The sequence below is a fragment of the Nymphaea colorata genome, chromosome 2 (genome assembly GCF_008831285.2).
Source record: "Nymphaea colorata isolate Beijing-Zhang1983 chromosome 2, ASM883128v2, whole genome shotgun sequence".
NCBI lineage: Eukaryota > Viridiplantae > Streptophyta > Magnoliopsida > Nymphaeales > Nymphaeaceae > Nymphaea > Nymphaea colorata.
In genome coordinates, this window is record NC_045139.1 from 8,500,815 (window position 1) to 8,511,437 (window position 10,623).

The following is a 10,623-nucleotide window of genomic DNA, read 5'->3' on the forward strand; positions in this document are numbered from 1 at the left end:
TGGAGGAAGAATTAGACTTTCTTGATGCGAGGGCTCATCACGGGAAGACATGAGTTCTCCTACAGAAGGGGATAGCACGGCTGGTTGATGCATGGAAGATGCGTGAACATCCAAAATATCCAAACTAGTTGGTGACGCATCTTGAGGTGGAAGCTCTTCATGATGCATACGAGAGGTGTTATCATAAGAGTCAACGTGCTGCCTATCAGTCGAATCGCGAACGTCCTAAGGAGGCTCTGTCCAATCATTGAAGGTGGTTGGATGCAGCTGTTGATCAAACCTTGAGAACAATATTTCAAGCTTCTGATAAGGAAAATAAGCTTCAGCAAATACTACATGTCATGAAATATATACTCGGCCAGTAGGAGGATATAGACATCGATAGCCTTTATGAGTAGAACTATACCCTAAAAAGACACATGGTAACGATCTTGGCTCAAATTTATGTTTGGCATAATCTCCCACGTAAGGAAAATAACAACTCCCAAATATACATTCTCCTCTCACGAACTTTTTATTTACCAACTTCATTAAGACCACAAACCAAGTAATGACCCAATATTGGAATCATGCTTGATGGTCTACAATCCATATCCCTTTTCAACAACTTTTCCTTCTTATATACAATAATTATAACAACGAAATCTTATATGTATGTTGTGGTAGAACGACTTTAGATGAATGTTGTGGTAGGAATGTTTTATATTCTTTCAATCATATAGGATAAATGCATCTATGCATTCTCACCCACTTTATTTCACTTATGATCACAAGCATATCTCCAAAAGAACTTAAGCAAGAAGGGATAGAACTCTAGCTAAGTGGTAACCGAATTAGAGTAAAATCTCAAACCTACTTAAAATCTTAAGAGAACACTAAAATGATTTCAAAATAATTTCACAAGCTTTTCAAATGATATTTACTAGTTACACTTTTTCCTCAAATCATTTCACACTTTCAAGCAACTCTTCAAGAACCTTTTCAAAAGTTTGAAACTTCAAACTTTCAATATTTTTTACACCGCATATAGAATAAAAAAGATGTTTAAGTTAAAACGAAATGCATCAATGATAAACATAGCCCTTGGGTTGATTACCCCCGGTAAAGGTGCCGGGAACGGTCGATCCTCGTACCGACGGGCGAGTTCCTTTCTTTCCTCTTTCAAAACAAAAACCTCATTTTTCTGGAGCACTCCAAAACCAATGAAAATTTTGGGATGCAAACATTGCTGCCTATTTAATCAATCGTTTTCCCACTCATCCTTTACATGACAAAACCCCTTATGAGGTTCTTTATGGGCAAACTCCCAAATATGATCATATCTAGGTTTTTGGCTGCTTATGTTATGCTTACAACATTGGTAAGACTCATACATTTGACTCACACTCACGCACATGTGTTTTTGTCGGATACACCTTTGGTCAAAATGTGTAAACTTTATGGTCTTGAAACTCATGAAATTTTTACTAGTCGAGATGTTAAGTGTATAGAAAACATATTGCCTTTTCAAAACCACAAAGACCAAGATAGTGGCGTTGTTATGCCTCCTCTATCTCAAGAATCATTTGAATATGACTACCAGCCTCATGGCCCTACAACACAACAACCAAATCAACCTCCATCATCTACATCGACACCCGCACCACAGTCATCACTCCCATCGTCAGATCAACACCAACCCACCATCGTTGATACTATCACCACCAACCTTGATTCCTATGAACCTTCATTACGGCGATCAAACAAACGACCTGTTCCACCTTCACGACTTAAGGATTATCAATGTCACTCTACCGCACGACCCACATCATCCGAATCAACATCGGCGCCTATGCAACCTAAAGGAACAAGGTATCCCATGAGTCAGTACCTCCATTTACACAAGTTTTCTCATAAATACCAAGTGTTTCTTACATCTAGTCTCAACCACCATGAGCCGTCAACTATCCAAGAAGCAATGTAACATCAAGAATGGAGAGATGCTATGGCGGTTGAAATTCGGGCATTAGAAACAAACTCGACTTGGTACGTAGTTTCTCTCCCACCAGATAAACACTCTATTGGCTGCCGATGGATATATAAAATCAAATATCATGCTGATGGTACTACCAAGCGTTACAAAGCTCGCCCCGTTGTTAAGGGTTATACTCAAACAAAAGATATTGATTACATAGAGACTTTTTGTCCTGTCGCTAAAATTACCACCATTCGATGTCTCTTATCTGTTGCAACCATCAAAGGATGTAGTCTTTTTAAAATTGATGTCAACAATGCCTTCATCTATGGTGATCTATAAGAAGAAGTCTATATGATGCTTCCTCCTAGCTTTACCCGACAAGAGGAGAATAAGGTGTGTCGGCTAAACAAATCCTTATATGGTCTCAAACAATCATCTCACAACTGGTTCTTTAAATTAACAAAGACCTTCAAGAAACTTGACTTCTCTCAATCTAAGGCAGACTATTCATTGTTTACCAATATCAACAAACAAGGCAGTATTTTCATTGTATATGTTGATGACATAATCATTGCAGGAGACCATCATGATGCCATCAAGAAGTTGAACTCAATAGAAAATTTCAGTTGAAAGATTTGGGAGAGTTAAAATATTTTTTGGGTATTGAAGTCGCTTAATCCAAAAAATGGATATTCTTATCCCAAAAGAAGAATATGATGGATATCTTATATGAAGTCAGATACAGTGGTGCCAAACCTAGTGAAACACCAGTGGAACAACATTTAAAATAATATGATGAGAGTGGGCAATTGTTAAAAGATCCCACCTTTTTCAGAAAAATAGTTGGTTGTTTGGTTTATTTAACCATTACACGACCCGATATTTTGCATAGTGTTCACATGTTGAGTCAATTCATGTCGCAACCACGAACAACTCATTTAGAGGTAGCTTTCAGAATACTTCGATACATCAAGTCGATAGCAAGTTATGAGATTCTATTGTCATCCCATAGTGACATGATAATCAAAGCTTTTTGTGATTCGGATTGGGCTTTTTGCCCAATGACAAGGAGATCCACTTCAGGCTTCTGTGCTTTCATTGGAGAAAGCCCAATATCTTGGAAAGTTAAGAAACAAACAATTATTTCGAGGTCTTCTGCAGAAGCCGAATATAGAGCAATGGCATTAACTTCTTGCGAGATGACTTGGATAAGGTACATTCTTAATGACATTGGAATTACTCATCATCAAACAATAGAATTGCATTGTGACAATCAAGCAGCAATACACATATATGCAAATCCGGTGTTCAGAACGAAACATATTGAAGTTGACTGTCATGTTGTTCGAGAGAAGATCCAAAGAAAAGATATTTATACTAAGCAAATAGACACTGAAAATCAAATTGCAGATGTTTTTACTAAGGCATTGGGAAAGGATGCGTTCGTAAAATTTAGATGCAAGTTGGGTCTCATTGATCCTGGAGCAGCAACTTGAGGGGGAGTGTTGAACGTTATGATATGTAACGGTTGAAGATCACACCAAATCAAGGGGATGACATGGTAGACATTGCAGATTGGGGGATCGCAACAATTTAGGAATCATAATTTTGGTATGATATGGCAAGAAATCAGGGATATGAACGTTGTTGTTTCTTATCCATTGACTCTATAAATACCTTGTATATCATTCATAGTGAACAATGAAATACAACTTCTTTATTCCTTTCATTGTTCCTATTCCTCTCACTTTATCATAGGCCATCCTTATTTTGCTTCGCACAGTGCAACAGAATCCATCACACAACAATGTGTCGAATAAAATTCAAATTTAAGATTATTGATTGGACAAAATTTCTAAACCATAAGGCTGGAACACTTACGATATAACGTGAAAAAGTTCAATTCAAATTAAGCAAGCTTCGAAGTCCATATACTATTAGGATTTATAAACCCCAAATTCTTTTACATATTTTGGAACACCAAATTAACTTAATTACCCTAGCTAGTCCCATTTTATGGTACGCCAAATACAAAGTATTTCACTTCGATGGTGAAAAATGCTTGGCAAGGAGAACCAGTGCTTCTCTTTTGTGCACAGTCGAGCCTGGAGCTTCAATCATGTCGATGTCTTCTAGGAGCTTCCCACAGGGCAGCTCCCAATCGAAGCAGTAGATAAGATTAGCAAGCACAAGCTCCACTACCGCCATTGCAAAATGGAGTCCTGGGCACATCCTTCTCCCCGATCCAAATGGTATGAACTCGAAGTTTTTACCCTTGTAGTCGAAATGGCTGTTGATGAATCTCTCTGGTATGAATTCTTCTGGGTTCTGCCATGAATTGGGGTCCCTCCCAATTGCCCACGCATTCACAATGACCCTCGTTTTGGCAGGGATGGAGTACCCACCGACATTACACTCTTGGGAAGATACTCGAGGAACCAGCAATGGAAGTGGTGGGTGCTGCCTTAAGGTCTCCTTGATCACCAACTTAAGATACTGTAATTGGTGAAGGTCGTTTTCTTCTACCATGTCCTTTGTTTTCAGTGCAAGTCTGAGCTCATGTTGCAGTTTTTTCATGGCCTCGGGCTTTCTCATCAGCTCAGCCATCGCCCAAACCAAGGTAGCTGATGCAGTTTCGGTTCCACCTATGAATATATCCTATAAAAATGGGAAGAGAGGGGTTCGTATAGAGTACTCTAAAGTTCATGAAATTGGAAAAAGAGGGAACATACAGGCGTCATAGAACAAATTTTTACTAATAATCAGAAAATAACAGTACTACACTTCTATTTCATGTTTCTGAAGTTGATATTCTATTGAACAAACCGATGTTTCTTGCATTTTATCCTATCATGCAAAAGTATCGTCAAGCTTCTATCACTGCACTACTACAAAATAGTCACATGCACTGCTATTAGGCGAGAATGAAGAAATTCCCATCGATCATTAATATTTGTTCCTTTTTCTTACTGCTTTATCAAAAAAACTAGTCACGGATTCATCTCCGATGAATTTTTAGTTGTCGTCTGGATCGGTCAATTAAATAGCCTTGATGTTCTCCGTGTAATATTAAAAGGATAATTTCAATTTAAAATTTTTATTTAGTGACTAATATATTTTACAGCGTTGGTGGACGTCATACTTCAATACGTGTTGAATTATATATTCAAACTGCATACTCTATTATATTTTATTATAAATTCTCTTAGCATAATTGAGCTGAAGATCAAACGTATCACACGTGGAACACAACTGTGAATCGATGCTTTGATAAATAATATTTCGGTTGACAACTGTTCATAGAATAGGACACAAGGCTACTGCGTATAGAGAAACAGTTCTTGTGACCAAACAACTGATAAAAATATTTTATCAACATTAAAATAATTGCAAATGCTGTAGCATATCTGAAAGCTTCTGTCAAATGACCATAATTCCATGTCTACCTTCCAGAACCCGAACCAATTCTTATTTGTGATTTAGGAACAGTTTGGTGTAACTGTTTCAGATCCAAAAATTGGAACAGATTTGTTTTTAAGTGTTTTAACAATCCATCTCAAATTTTAAAGCAGATTCATGATATAATTATAAACTGTTCTATCTACTAAACGGGCCCTTGGTCGGCCTCAACGCCCAACTAACGTTTATAATGAGATTCGAACCTGGATGTTTTACTTTCTAGTGTGTGGATAAGATTTTTGAATGGAAGGAATTGAGGTAGCTTGGCCAAGCATTGATCTAGCTAGAAAACACAAAATAGGTCATGTTGTAAACTCTAAAAGGTGAAAGCCAACGTCTAATAAAGTAGGAATTGCTACCAACAAGCGACAAATCTACCAACTACACGACAATAAAGAACAGTTCTAAATGAAGCGAAGATAATATGGAAGTCGATGGGAGTGAAGCATATATTAAACAAACCATAAGCATCCCTTTGATGTTGTTCACCGTAAGGAAGACATCCTCACTTCGGTCCTCCTGTGCATGAAGCAGAGAGTCAACGAAGTCATGTTGCTCTGGTCGGCCCCGTGGACCGCTGTGATCTCTGATCACTTCATCATAGAAATGATCCAAATCGTGTAAGTTACTCAGTAACTTGCCATGGAGACCAGTAAGCCAGTCTACCCACTTCAAGGATGGGAAGAAATCCCCCACAAAGAAAGCCCCAAGCAAAGCTTGCAAAGTCTCCACTGCATCCTGGAACCTACTCTTCCCATATCCTTCTTCCTCAGGATTATACTTCTTACCAAAGGCGATCCTGCAGATTATGTTGCTAGAGAGAGAAAGTAACATCTCGCTCAGATTCACAGGACCACCGGAGGTGGAGATGGACCGGAGCAACATGCCGACTTCTTCCTCTCTCACCGACTTGAAGGAGGACACCTTCTTGGAGCTCAGGAGTCGCAGGATGGCTATGGCCATAGGGTTGAAAGGCGATGTCCGAGCCTCCATAGGAAAGGGCTGAGGTACTGGCCTGCTGCGGCCTGTTGAAGAAGGTGAGGTCGTGGACCTTCATGACTTCCTCGGCCAGTTTCGCCGACGACACGACGCAGACCCGGAAGCTGCCGAGCTTAAGAAGCATAAGGGGGCCGTGTTTTAGGGAGAGGAGGTGGAGGGAGCGGTGAAGGGAGCTTGTGCCGAGCTGATGCAGGTTGCCGATGATTGGCAGCGGCCATGGTCCGGGAGGAAGTCTGAGTGTTGATTTCTTCCATGTCCTCCATTTAATCAGCAATACGTAACTGAGGAGGAGAGGAAGCAGGAGTGCTAAAATGGAATATTGGTTGAATGGGGAGTCGAGTTGATGCAGGAAAAAGGAGAGATCCATGGAAGTTTGGCCTCTAACTCAACTCTTTCAAATCTAAGAATTTATACATATAGAACTAGAGAAGGATGGAGGTAAACTGGACGTTTGACAACGACGAAAAGGCAAACTAATCCGGCAGCACTGCACCATCGGCCTGTGCACGCAACTACCTTCTATTCCATTGCAACACAATCTAGCCATTTTAAAAGAGAGATGGACACGTTGAAAGTTTTTGTTTTTTCCACCGCCCATCATTTTCTTTTGTCTTTTTTGGGTGGCTGTTCCCTTTGACATATTGGGAGTACTCTGCTCATTTTTGTATTTTAAATGACCTGAAATTATACTTAAACTGGCCAAAATACCTTACGAAAAAAAAAATGCTTTTATTAAAATACACCAACAGTGAAGAGAACCTAAAACTTTTTTTAACATTTGATTGATTTCATTAAGTATTTAAGTGGCTAGTTAATTAAATTATTTAAGAAAAAAATTAAAAAGAAATAGTGTGCGCTTATCCGTGTTTTTTGGCACATATATCTTGCATGCACCAAGTAGTGCACACAACTCACTCTCCTTTTTTTTATTCGAGCTGGTTATATGCGCACTTTTGTTCACAATTTTTTTTGTGCACAATATGTTTAAATGATCCAAATGCCCCTGGTTTTTTAAGAAAAAGAACTTTTATAGAAACAAGAAACGGAAACAGAGGAAAATTAAAAGATTAAAAAACATTTTTTTAAATAATTTCCAAAAAACTCAACTCTTGTTTTCTTTTTTTTTTTTTTTCTTTTTTTTTTGAGAAGATACGTAAGTACACAGCTTGGTATGATTAGTTCAACTATTTTCAGCTTCTAGAAACGCCTAACTGTTCAATTTTATATATCTATCTTTATTTTTTACTTCTAAAGTAAAATATTTGAAATTATAGTTTTGATTGATAAAATAGAAAAAAGAGATAGAGGACGCAGATCGGCCGGTGGGTCGTATTCATAAGCAAGCAGATCCATATTTTACAGCATTAGTGGATGCATGTCATACTTCAATACTTTTGAAATTTTATATTCAAACTGTATACTGTTCTATACTTTAGTATAACTTTGTGGTAGCATAACAGAGCTAAGGGTCAAACGTATGGGATGTGGAACACGCTTTCAAACTGTGAATGAATTGTTTAATAAATAAATTTCAGTTAACAACGGTTCATAGAATAATTTCTAGTGTATCAGTTTATGACACAAACCCGTGTAAAAAAGCTAGTATTAGGACATATATGGACCTCATAAAAGACATGACAGAAAGAATGTCTTATGAACGCTAAAATAATTACAAATGCCTTAGCATATCAGAAAGCTTTTACCAAATGACTAGTGGCGTAGTCATATTGTCAGCCTTACAAAATTAGTTTAATACATATGTTAATGTTTTGATGTATTTGATTGTTACATTATGTAAGTGCTTCAAAAAAAATTAAAAATATTAAATGAATGCCCACACCAGAAAAATTTGCTGGTTCCATTCATAACTGAACCCCAACCGATTCTTGTCCATAGGTCAGGCTCAACGCCCAAGCAAGGTTTATAATGAGATTCTAACCCGAACGTCTCTTATTTATAGTGTGAAGGTAAGACTGTGAATGCATGGAATTAGGGTAGTTTGTCCAAAGTATTGATCCAGCTAGAAGACGACTAATAAAGTAGATTTCCCACCAAGAAGCAACAAATCTACCAACTACATGACAATAAATAACAGTTCCAAATAAAGCAAAGATAATATGAAAGACGATGGGAATGATTCAATGAAGAATATAGTAAATAAACCATGAGCATCCCCTTCATGTTGTTTTCCGTGAGGAAGACGTCCTCACGTCGATTCTTCTGTGCATCAAGCGGAGAATCGACGAAGTCCTGTTGCTCTGGTCGCCTCCGTGGATCGCTGTGGCCTCTGATCACTTCCTCATAGAAACAATCCAAATGGTGGAAGTTACTCAGTAACTTGCCATGGAGACCAGTTTGCAAGTACACCCACTTCAAGGATGGGAAGAAATACCCCACGAAGAAAGCCCCAACCGAAGATTGGGACGTCGCCAGTGTGTCCTGAAACCTGCTCTTCGGCTCTTCCCATATCCTCCTTCCTTATGATTATACTTCTTACCAAGGGCGATCCTGCAGATTATTTATGTTGCTAGCGAGAGAAAGCAACAGCTCACTCAGATTCATAGGACCACCGGCGGTGGAGATGGCCCGAAGCAACAGGCCGACTTCCTCCTCTCTTGTTAACGTGACGCGATGTCTCGCAATGGGGTTGAAAGGCGATGTCCGAGCATCCATAGGAAAGGACTGAGCTGCTGGCCGGCTCCGGTATGGTACAGAATTATAAATAACATGCTCATTAAGTTACCTTGGTAGTCCGGTCTTCCTTTGAGATCTCTTAGACTTGGTTTTAGGGGTGGATACTGGATTTTTTGTTAGAGGGGCTGAACTATAGTTTGAAAATTTTAATAAAGACCAATATATATATATATATGTATATATATTTGTATAGGTTAAATGAAAATTTTGTAAAATTGTTTTTTTTTTTTCAGAAAAATGTTAGCCCCTGCTTGGTTCCGATAACAACTCAGTGGCTGGTGGTTCTTCTTCACTTATAACTTTCTCACTGTAAATGCTGCCTATTCTCTAAATATAGTCACCAAATCATAAGAATGTACATTAGGTAAAACTGTCTCCCCTATCGACCTGCATTAGTTTGTTTACATGAGAAGTACATGTTTGATTCATCAAACCATGCGTCATGTGATACATACATGGGAGCATCTTCCACACTATGTCATTGGTAGCCTTTTTTATTTGGACAATAGCTGAGGAAAACACACTTCTTTGCAATTGAACTCAGCTTTTCTCTTTCTGTTGTCAACTCATTTTTACATTCTAATACTGCACACTTTTAAATGCTCTAACTTAATCTTTCTCCCAGATAACAATTGTTATGGTAGTGTGAACATAACAATTTGAATTCTGAACCGTTGACCTTTAACGTTTTCACCATCGGTACCTTGATTTGTAGAGGTAGTAAACACTTCTTTGTCACTCTTTCACGACCAGTACCTTCTATACAGTCATTCAATGGTAGTTCTATCGTTGCTGTTTCTGTTCTTCATTGTAGCTTCTGTCATCAGTCTCCCGTAATGGCATCATCACATGTGGCGCAGTGAGATGCTGCTGTAGGTTTAGCCTATGTTAATTTGAGAAGAGCAAGTATCTCTTGTGGAAAAGCCTAATTGAGCTTCTGATGTTTCACATGACTTGATAAAATATGTAGACGGTTTGTGTCCTGCACCTCCTCAACTCGTTGGGAAGGAAAATAACACACAAGAAATCCCTCTTACATATATTGTTTCGTTTCGAGTAGACCAATTATCCTTGAGCTGAGAAATTGCATTCTCCCTGAGAAATTTCTCACCAAAAGGCCATGGTTTTACTCCTTCGAGCTGTTTATTTCACCGGAAAAAAGGGGATGCGAAGGCCTCTTTAAACAGCAAAGCTCTTTGAGTTTCTCTCTTCGACTTTGGCAAACGGGGGAGGGCGCTCTCTCTCTCTCTCTCTCTCGTTCTTCATCTTGTAGTGCATGTATTTGACGGGAAGGGGTCGCAGTATCCTCTTTTAAGGGCGGTCGGACTTTAATATATATATATATATATATATATATTCTTGTTTAATGCTACCGATTCTTAATTTGTCGCCAGCTTGGTTTAACTATAAGTAAGTACTTTTCAAGGATATTTTGTCCGATCATATATTTGAGAAAGAAAAGTTTGTTTATTAAATTATAAAAAAATTCAAAAGGTGTGCGATAGCCACTGACT

At 38.4% G+C, this 10,623-nt stretch overlaps 1 pseudogene; it reads right to left on the reverse strand.

Moving 5' to 3' along the window:
- Positions 1 to 3,961: 3,961 nt before the first annotated feature.
- On the reverse strand, positions 3,962 to 6,783 carry LOC116248600 (cytochrome P450 71A1-like; annotated as a pseudogene).
- Positions 6,784 to 10,623: the final 3,840 nt, after the last annotated feature.